Raw genomic sequence first — 9,924 nt, 5'->3', positions numbered from 1 at the left:
TTAGTTCGGGTAACTCGGAGGTAGATCTTCGTTCACGGTGATACATTTGTAACGTTAAAAAAGAAGCTCGTATGCGGCTGGTTGGTTTTTTCTGGCTGGATGTTTGAACAGAAAGAAATTAATCGAGAATTCTGCATTAAAATCACGAAATGGCCACACAAATCACGGACTCTCGCCCGTCCCTTTGGATAGAGGCCAAAAAGTCGTTCAGCGTATCGGATGTTCATTCAGAACGCATCGAAACACATCGATAAATCATACACTTCGTATAAATGACCCTCACGTAGGTCCGACGAATAATAAATTTTTACGTCTTGCATGGGTCTTTTCTTGCGTCGTCACTGGCAAATGAATTTTCTGCCAGCTGTTCGATATAACGATATCTCGGCTCTTCATTAAGCGAGCAGAGGAAAGACAGGAACATTTATATCTCTTGAAGCGAGTATGTTTAAAGATAAGTCATACGTTCCGGACTTTTGTTTCACTCGAGAGAAAAGAAAAAAAAAGACGTAGGAATCTTCTTGTCGCTTATCCGCACGATCCGATTGAAATCGTACGAACGAGCGCGAAGATTAATGGAAACGGGCGGTAAACTTTGAACGTTAAATGAATTTCAAATAGAAATTGAAGCTTTCATATCGAGAAAAATATAAAATTGTATCGGAATTCCGATCTTTAATGAAATTTCTTTAGAATTTGCCAGAACGAAGCATCGAGACAGTTTTACAGAAATTCGAGTCTTTTTTGTAAATTGCCTCTACGACCGTAGAATGCAAGATGAAAATATTCATTTAGATGTAAAAACAGTTCCACGAGAATAACAATTCTCTAGCAATTTTCTATTATTGGAAAGAAACGAGCCGGCAGTCTATATTTAAGTTAACGTTAGCATATTTAGGTATCGAAGTAATTTTGCGGATACCGAGGTTTCGCAAAGGTTTCTTTGCGGAAGAAAATTAAAGCCACGCGTTCCGACGAAAGATTCTCAGCGGAATAAAAGAATTTTTCATGAAAATTTGTGCTGAGCTTTCTGAGTATAATTTACGTATATTAATCTCGTTCACATTGCAATACGTATATGTTAAACGATTAATCAACGCGAGATTACGAGTAATCCGCGACAGAAACAAATTGACCACAATCGCAAATTCATTAGAGAATCAACAACCTTACTTCAACATCTCTTTAATATATCAACTTCAATTTCTTTTAATTTATTAAAAAAATTATTATCCATTACACGTAGCCGGCCAAAGATAAAAAAAGATACTTCACCAATTAATAACTTCTCCCTCTTTATAATCCACAATGTAGCCATAAACTTCACCTTCACGCTCGCATCCTTGAATTTATTGCGATACTGCACTCCGCCTGTGGGTTTACAACTTCACTACATGTGTACATTCAACATATACACTACCATCCATAAATATTCAAACACGTGTTGCAATCTCATCGAAAGATTTATATTTTCGTATATTGTCGTAGTTGTAATAAAAGGGCGTCCCTCTGCTCTTAATTTTTTCAGTGCTTTGCTTCGCTTTTTTCAACGATCTAATATCCTAAATTGGAATCTTCGTTTCACCAGTATCTCGCACAACTCGTTAAATAAGATTTACGTACATTAATCTCGTGTAAATTTAAATTTGCCGTGATATTCTGCTCGAATTGCAGCGACCAAGTCATTAAACTCATTAAGCCTGCAAAATTGAATAAACGCGAACGTGGAGATCTGTGCTTGTACGAAGAAGCGAATTAACGTCAGAAACGAGGTTTAAATTCGTCGGAATTAAATTCTTAGCGGATCGACGAGGAGATCTATGCCGATCGAAATAGCCGAATAATACTCTGCCAAGTTGAACATAAAATTCACAACGTACGGTAGAGCCTCGATTATTCAACGTGACGCGAACCGGTCCTACTTCGCATAATCATAATCGAAAACTTGAATAATACGGCAAGGTTTATTGCGGTTAATAAGTCGTGCGATAAGATCGCAGAAAACATTCTCATAACGTAACACACCGCATTTAAGTATACTCGACGTTCTAACCGATTCAAAGTGCGATTAACTGCCTTAACAAATACCATTTACTTCCGTACTCTCTCTGTAAAACCTTCAAAAAAAGACAAAAGAGATAAAAAAAGACGAAGTTACGGTAGAGTTCGAAAACACTGCACAAGACCAGATCGAATATTCAAACAATTCTACAAAAATCCAAGTGTTCTCCAAGAGTGTTCTGCGACTCGAAAGAGCGACTTAACAATGCCGGCTTCTTTCGTCCCCATTCTCGCTACCTGTTCCACCCTATTTTTTGCCCCCGAACTGTACGTCGTCTATCTCGATTTGTCTCTTAAAGTCGTCGAATCGAGGCAACTGTCGCGCGAACACACGCATTCGCCATTATTCAATGAGTTTTCGAACGGGGGGCATCGTAAATAACACACTTATCGGTCCTCTGTACTTTTGGCTGTTAAACGTCACATCGGGATGAAATTTCTGCCCCCGTCTGTCGCCCCCTCCTCATAGATATCCATTGTGGTCGTCGTAACGAATTCTTTTTGCGCGCGGTGGCTCGAGCTGTTGCCAACGACTTCTCGGTACGTGCCCGCCCTGTTCGAGTCTTCCTCGGTCCCCGTCATCGTCATTATTATTATTATCATTAACTATAAAAGCAGAAGGAAAAGAAGGACGCTGGTAGCGAGCGTAGAGGGCGGCGTTGGAAGAGGGAAGCCGCGGTATTTCGGTCTGCTTGCATTCGCAACGCGAGAATTATCGATCGCCGCCGAGCATTGCATCATAAATTACTGTTTTTATCCGCGGGCCCCGATTTCGTGGGGCCTCTACCACACACACACACACACACACACACGCTCACACACACACCTGGCCCCCTTCTTCCTCGCCAACGTCTTGCTTCATCTCGCTTTCGCTCTCGCGCGTCGAAGATTTATCTAGAATATTAAAAGTCGCTTCCTGCCTTGCAACTTCGTCCCGTCCCGCCATTTTCTTCCGCTCGGCCGTTGCTGCCGGTGTACTTTGTCACGTAGCAAGTTTCGACAGTTTTATTATTGACGAAGATCGCAATTTATTCGCTTTCCAAGTTGAACATCTTCGTGCTTGTGCGTTGCATCGGGCCTTTTTTCTGTGTGGTGTTGTCTTGCTTGTCGACGATCCAGAGGTTCGTAACGGTGGACCATGGGGGAAAAGCGACTCGAAGATTTAACCAGTTAGCTGTCGCGACCTCTTTGAAAAGCGTGTACCCAAAATGCGTGGCAAAAAGTAAGCGGCGACAGAGAGTATACTCGTCAAACGCAGAGTATTGCGTGGCTGTTAAAACGTGGAATTAAGTTGTAACGAAACGACCGTTGTACTTTTTAATTTTATTAGCCACAGTGCTCGTTGTAACGCTAAATATTGCCATTTGTTCGTGACGAGTATACTCGTTAAAAGCAGCTAACTGGTTAAACAAGAAACAGGATATAGAATTCGTAAAGCGGAGAGATAGTGAGAAATAACGAGCTATTGTTGGGTTGTTTGCAAATCGACATGTTCATCGTGAAATTGACATTATTATCCAGTTGATCATCGTAGAATGTGTTCATCCTTTCTTCTTCGGTAATATCTTGCCAGATGGTACCCCGCTGGGGGTAGCCACCCACATGATAATCAAACAGCTAAAAAATTCTACCAAATGTCCAAATTGAATGTGAAATAGTAAATAAAAAAAATATCTTGCCATTCGTCGAGTAGCTTCGCGATCGTTTTCACGAACATCTTGTCCTCTTTGCGATACCTTGGTATAGTTCTTACGTGCTAAATTTCGCTTAAAATTGGACGTTTCGAAGTTCGTACATTTCTGCGACGTCCACGAGGCAAAATATCTTTAACGAACACATGAAAATTCTATTTATGACGTGACTAATAGCGACGCGTTGATGCATCGAATATTTCTATTATCCAATGTTTTCGACGATTGACACTTTATACGACAAAATGTAACATTTAATGGCGTTGGTGCGATCAATTTAAGCTCGCGAGGAACGAACGACCAACCGTACGTGTTTCTTAATTTATGAACCGTTTCATGCTCGATATACAATGTACATTTTATTTCGTATCGCACGACTCTATTCAATATGCAAATATTTAACACGCCGATCGCTGTTAACATAAAGGGCATCCGTCCAAAAAATTCGGTCTCCTTCTCGCTTGTTAATTTAATACGCGACTTATTCAGCCCGTTAAAAGTCACTCTTCGCTTCAGTGACATAATCTGATCTTATCTGCAATTCCGATTCGTACATGTATCGGTATTAACATTTTTAAATCCGCGCATCGATAAACGTATCTCTTTGAACATTAGCGATGCATGCTTCTTAAACGAAAAACTTCCTCCTCTTCCTTCTTCTCCTCCTTGTTCCTCCTGTTTATCAGACTCGCAAGATTTATCCGGAGTATTCGAAAACCGTGGACTTCTGGTCTTGCAACTCTTTACTATAATTGCATTAACGCGAAGAATCCTTCATCCTTTCTTCCGGTGAAAGGTTCAAACGTCGAATACCAAGAATGCATCGTAAATATTCAGAACGTTCAGAGCTGGGAAGATTATTCGCGTGTCAGAGATTTATCCGCGGTATTAAATGCCGTTCCTTCGCCTCGCTACCATGTGCAACGGTGCAACGTTATTTTAAGATCTTAAGATATCGACATACATCTTTATCGGTGCTGCAACATTTTCATCCGAAACTCCATGCAAATTCAATCTTCGGCGCTAAATATCCATTGTTCGTTCGTTATACACAGCGTCTCTGCTATTGTGATACAATAGCGCGCGGAATGGTTCTCCGTGGAAAAATAAATGCAAAACGTAGAATGAGGATTTTCTTTTTACACGTATGAGATTATTATTTGATTGGAAACTTTGTAGCTTATCATTGGGCTACAATCGCGCACGAATCTTCTATCTTTATGTTTTGTACATTTTTGGACCTTCTGTGCATTTTTCCATGTTCCTCGTAAACGTGGACTATTCGTCACATTGGTCGTTTTCCTTGCATTCGATTTTTATTCCTCGTTTCATCTGCGATCAATATTTACGAACAAGATCTACCGATCGTTAAACGCAGAAACTTTGTTCTATATTCTTTATCGATTTTTCCCATGAAAAGTTACTATTCCGCTCGTACCACCTGACTACAGAGACACCTTGTATATAGAAATGTTGCACGTTGCTCGTTGGACAGAAAGAGTTCAGCCTAATTAAAAGATAAATTTAAAAGTAATACCGGTGGATGGATAATTTACAACGATCGGTTTCATATCGGTGTACCAATGTTTGGCCAGACATTTTGGAACATCAACTTGTAAGACCGGTTATTTTGAGTAAATCGGTAGCTGTCGTTACTTTTTGTAACGATTTAGCTACAAGCTACTTTGGACATGTTTCTTATGATAATTTATGTGAATCATGTTTGCCGAGCATTCGTTTTCAATTAATTTCCTTTCAATTTTGCCTACAAAGTCCGAAAGTTTTTCCGTACTCGTTGTTCTTCTACAAAACCCTTCGAAGTAACGCTCGATGAAAAATATCGGTTTACGTGCTACAAAATTACGGAATAATCTTCTTTATACTTTTTTCTCCGCAACTTTCGAATTCCACGTAGTTTACCTCTCGTAAATACAATTTTTAGTTGCTATCCATTGCGCGTTAAATATAAATATACCAACGAATGTTTATGTAATTTATTTTATCCCTAACTGTGCGATAAATGTAATTTATAAATAAAAATCCGATGGACTATAATTTAAACGTACAGAAATCTATAGAACGCGAGTAATATGCAAAAATGTATGAAATATTTAAACAGCACACAAGATATCTGCATCTTGTAATACATAATACTTAAAATTACCATTCAAGCGCTACTTCTTCAAGGTACGTTCGTAAAAATATCCATAATCTGCTTATGTGTATGCGATATTACAGAATACGAGTTACACGCGTTACGAAATAGGAAGACTATGCCTGCAAGGATTAAAGGGTAGTTAGGTCGGGTGGTACAAGAGAGCGTACATTGCTTTTGGCGTTCGTAGGACATTTTCCCCTTTGGAGCAGCAACCTTTTCCGCAAAATGGTCCCCGGTTAATGACCACGATCGCCTTTGGGGCGCTCGCGATCACCGCTCGATTTCGCGTTTCGCCGTGCAACGCGCCATTATCATCGCGTATCATCTCTCGCCGTGGCGAGAGTTCGGTCCACGCGAGAATTATCGGCGCTCGTTGATGCGCTCCTCTGCAGTAAATAACAGTTTTTATGCGGTTTTTATCCCCTACCGTTTCCCCCCGCGGTCGGAGATTTATTTGAAAAATTTCTGTTCGTAAAATAAAAGCCGAGGCAAGTGAAACAAAAAGGGTAGGATGGGAAAAAAGAGGTTCAAACCGTCTTTCGTTTTACCCGCTGGCTGGTTAGCTACTCTGCGAGATGGCCGTGGATCGCGTTATGCAAAAGTCAGGTCGTTTCGCGTAAGCTTAGTCCTCCTCTTTTTTGCCAATTTCCCACGAGGTTGCGGAAGAATATCGTGCGTTCGATCAAATCCCTTGGAAGGTACAGTTTCCCACAGAATAAACCGTTTCCCCAGCGAAGTTGAAAAGAAGAGGATAAAGTGACAAGAAAGTTAAAGCTGTTGCGCGATTGCTCAGCGTTTTGCCATACTAAATATTCAACGTGGTAATGATCTTTATATGCGAATAAATCGTACGATATCTTCCTTATCGATTCTAAAATTCTGAAATTCTGTCTATTTATATTACGTTATATCGATAAAAGGAATATGTTAAAGAAAGACGAAAGAGCATCGAGCGAACCAGTAACGAATACGATATACATAAATTCGATGAAAAATAACGAATCAACGAATAACAAAGGAAATTTCATTGGTCGCTGATTATTCGAATAAACTTTTATCCGGTGCAGAGGCACGCATAACTGCGGTACTTTGGCCGTAGGTACCCCCTTGCAGCCGGCTACGTGGCGGAATGCGTTGGTGAATACGCTGGGTGGGTGATTTTTGCAGGGCCGTATCGGATCCTTCTCCCCTATCTTTCCGGCTGAAATATTCGCCGACGATCGCAGGACTCTCGACCGACTCACCATGGTTAATATATTTCTTGCACGACGAACGCCGTCCACGACGATCGATGAAATTTATTCACCGGCAAGCGCAAGAAATATAACTCAATTTCTAATTGCTTGCGCGCTCCGAACCAAGGAGGGTTCGGTGACCGTCGCGATTAATATATTCCGTTCTTGACCGCAACAAGGGCTTTCTTGTCCCGATCACGTGGTCCTCCGGAGTACCAAAGGGTTTTCGTTCGTGTATAGAAAGCTTATTCGTCGGTGGATGTTGATTCGAGCTTGATAAGTATCAATGGAACGTATTACGTGGGATATATTGGGCTATAACGTACGATGGCTGGAAAAAGTATTTGCACGTAGCCTTCGTTTTCGACGAAGCGCGTTTTTATCATATTTTATATGCACATCTCATTTTTACGCTATCAAACGCTTGTAATCGTATGAAATATTAAACTGTAGGAAATTTCATATACCTGAATTTCGTTGGTTGGTATGCAATTGCTGTAGCAAACACGACCACGTGGAAATGCCTTTTGTAGCTACTCTTTGCAGTTATTTTTTCGTATATTCCATCAGTTTCCTTCGTTCGCAAGTAACAGTGAAACAGGACGATTTTACGTTACATTTCCATGATATTGGCGCGTATAAAGCGTCCCTCGCAAGCTTCCATCTAACGAGCCTCGATCAGACACGTTAAATCTCGCGCTATTGTCGATTATCGATTAGGACGAGCAAGGAGGAGTTCGCGATTACGTGTAGTCGAAACTTCGTTCTATTCGCCGTTGTGGCTAATCTGAATTTTCGTAATTTTTGTATAGGTCGCAACGGAGGATTGTCAACGTTTGAAAATCGTTGGAAATATCTTGGAATTGGAGAAACATGTTACGCAGCTAGGGTCCGCGGGTTTGCTAAGCCCGTGTAGTTTACCAGGTAACTACCCCTTGCGGGTTCGTTTTTATTATTCTTTCTCTTATTACTATTATTATTTGTTCGTCTACCGACGAAACACGCACGCGTCTATCAATACGCGATCGTTACGGGAGAAGATAATTTTTTCCAAGAATTTGTCTGTCAGCGAGTAAACGGCAAACACTTTGCGAGCAGAATGTTTACACTGACTGGTAGAGAATATTTTAGATCCTACACACGTATGTACATTTCGCTGATTTGCACGTATGGCGAAAGTAGTAGAAGAATTGTTTATAATTCCGGTTGCATAAATATCAGAAGCGCCGTGTCATGTTTGATATTGATATTACTGGTACGCTAGAAACCTTCGTTGGTCTTTTTCATATTTACGCGGACATAACTCTGATGTATAAGAATCTTCACTTAACGTAGATACTTCGAAGAATGGTGTCTTGACTGGTTTTCTCACATAATCGATTTACTTCAGAGAAAGAGAGAGAAAGAGAGAGAGAAGTGGAAGGATCGTTAAAATCATACGACTTTGCCTTGGCCGTTGTTGAAGGATCTAAGAACGTTTCAACCGTTTCATTACGCTTCGAGGGAAAGAGAGATGGTGTTTCCTTTTTACGTTTTTAGCGGAACGTGAATAGTCTTATAATCGCCGTACAATTATACGCGGTGAAATATTTCTCGCTAAAGATAGCGGAAAATAAAAGTCTCGAGCAAAGAGAGCGCTATAAAAGTGTTCGTATATAGTACGAGCTGGTTCTGATTACTTTGACCCTCTGTGTCTCGACGGTAGTTTTAAACCTGCACTAAAATCAACTAAATACGTTAGAAAGCCGCCTAAGATTTATTTAATACCAGATTCTTCGCTCTTCCGGGCTATTATAAAATGATAGCAGCTTCCAGAGGCATTCATTCTTCGTTTAATTATCCCCAAATATGGAAAAGTTAAAAGGAGACAATACGACTTGTCGTCAAACTCGTTAGACATTTTTCCAGACGGAAACTCGTCTAAGAAAATTTAACGATTTCTAAAGCATGTTCGCTTTGCCACCGAATTCAACACTAACCTTACCACTTAATCAGGACAAATAACCGATTTCAAAATTTAACGTAAAATTGTAGCTGTCGTTTCTTTCGTTCGTCTAACTTTAGGTAAATTCTTCTATTAACGAACGTTGAGAAACTGATCAGTCAGACAATATAAGAATTTACATAAAGTTGGACGAACGAAACAAACAACAACGAATGTACGATCTTAAATCAAAATTTGAAACCTGTCATTTGATCGAACCTGGTAACACTGGCGTCGATATAATACGATACATAACTTCCCGTTTTTCGAACATTCGTTACATTATGACGATTCTACACGTTCAATATCGAGCTGTGTAGATACATATGGAGAAGCTACGAGCTCCTTTGTCGCAAACCTTTGAAGCTAAACGAGCAAGAACGTGTACCTCTATCGATCGCGCGATCGAATGATCCAGAAACTCGAGTACCACGGTTCGTACGCTCCTGTTCTTCCGAAAAGGTGCTCGAGGGCCTCTCGTTACGTTACGTTGTTCGACAAGAAAATTTGCCTGCGAGGTTGAACCGCGCGTATCGCGCGCGTACGTGTTCACATATAAAACTCGTATAGACACGAGGATGCATACGTACGGCTGGCACGACGGCCACCGTTGATTTATCGGTCGACATTTTTTCAGGCGATTTTTATTACGTTTTGATCCTTTCGCGCATACATTTTAACCTTCAGCTACCACAGGACGGTTCTGTGAGCGAGCGCGTGACACTCGAATCGCCCGGTAAAATCTCCGCTATCCTCTTTGCTTTTTTCCCACAAGTCCCGGCTTCGTCGGCTTCC

The sequence above is a fragment of the Bombus impatiens genome, unplaced genomic scaffold (genome assembly GCF_000188095.3).
Source record: "Bombus impatiens unplaced genomic scaffold, BIMP_2.2 scf_0225, whole genome shotgun sequence".
NCBI lineage: Eukaryota > Metazoa > Arthropoda > Insecta > Hymenoptera > Apidae > Bombus > Bombus impatiens.
Note: the sequence above shows the minus strand (reverse complement) of the source record.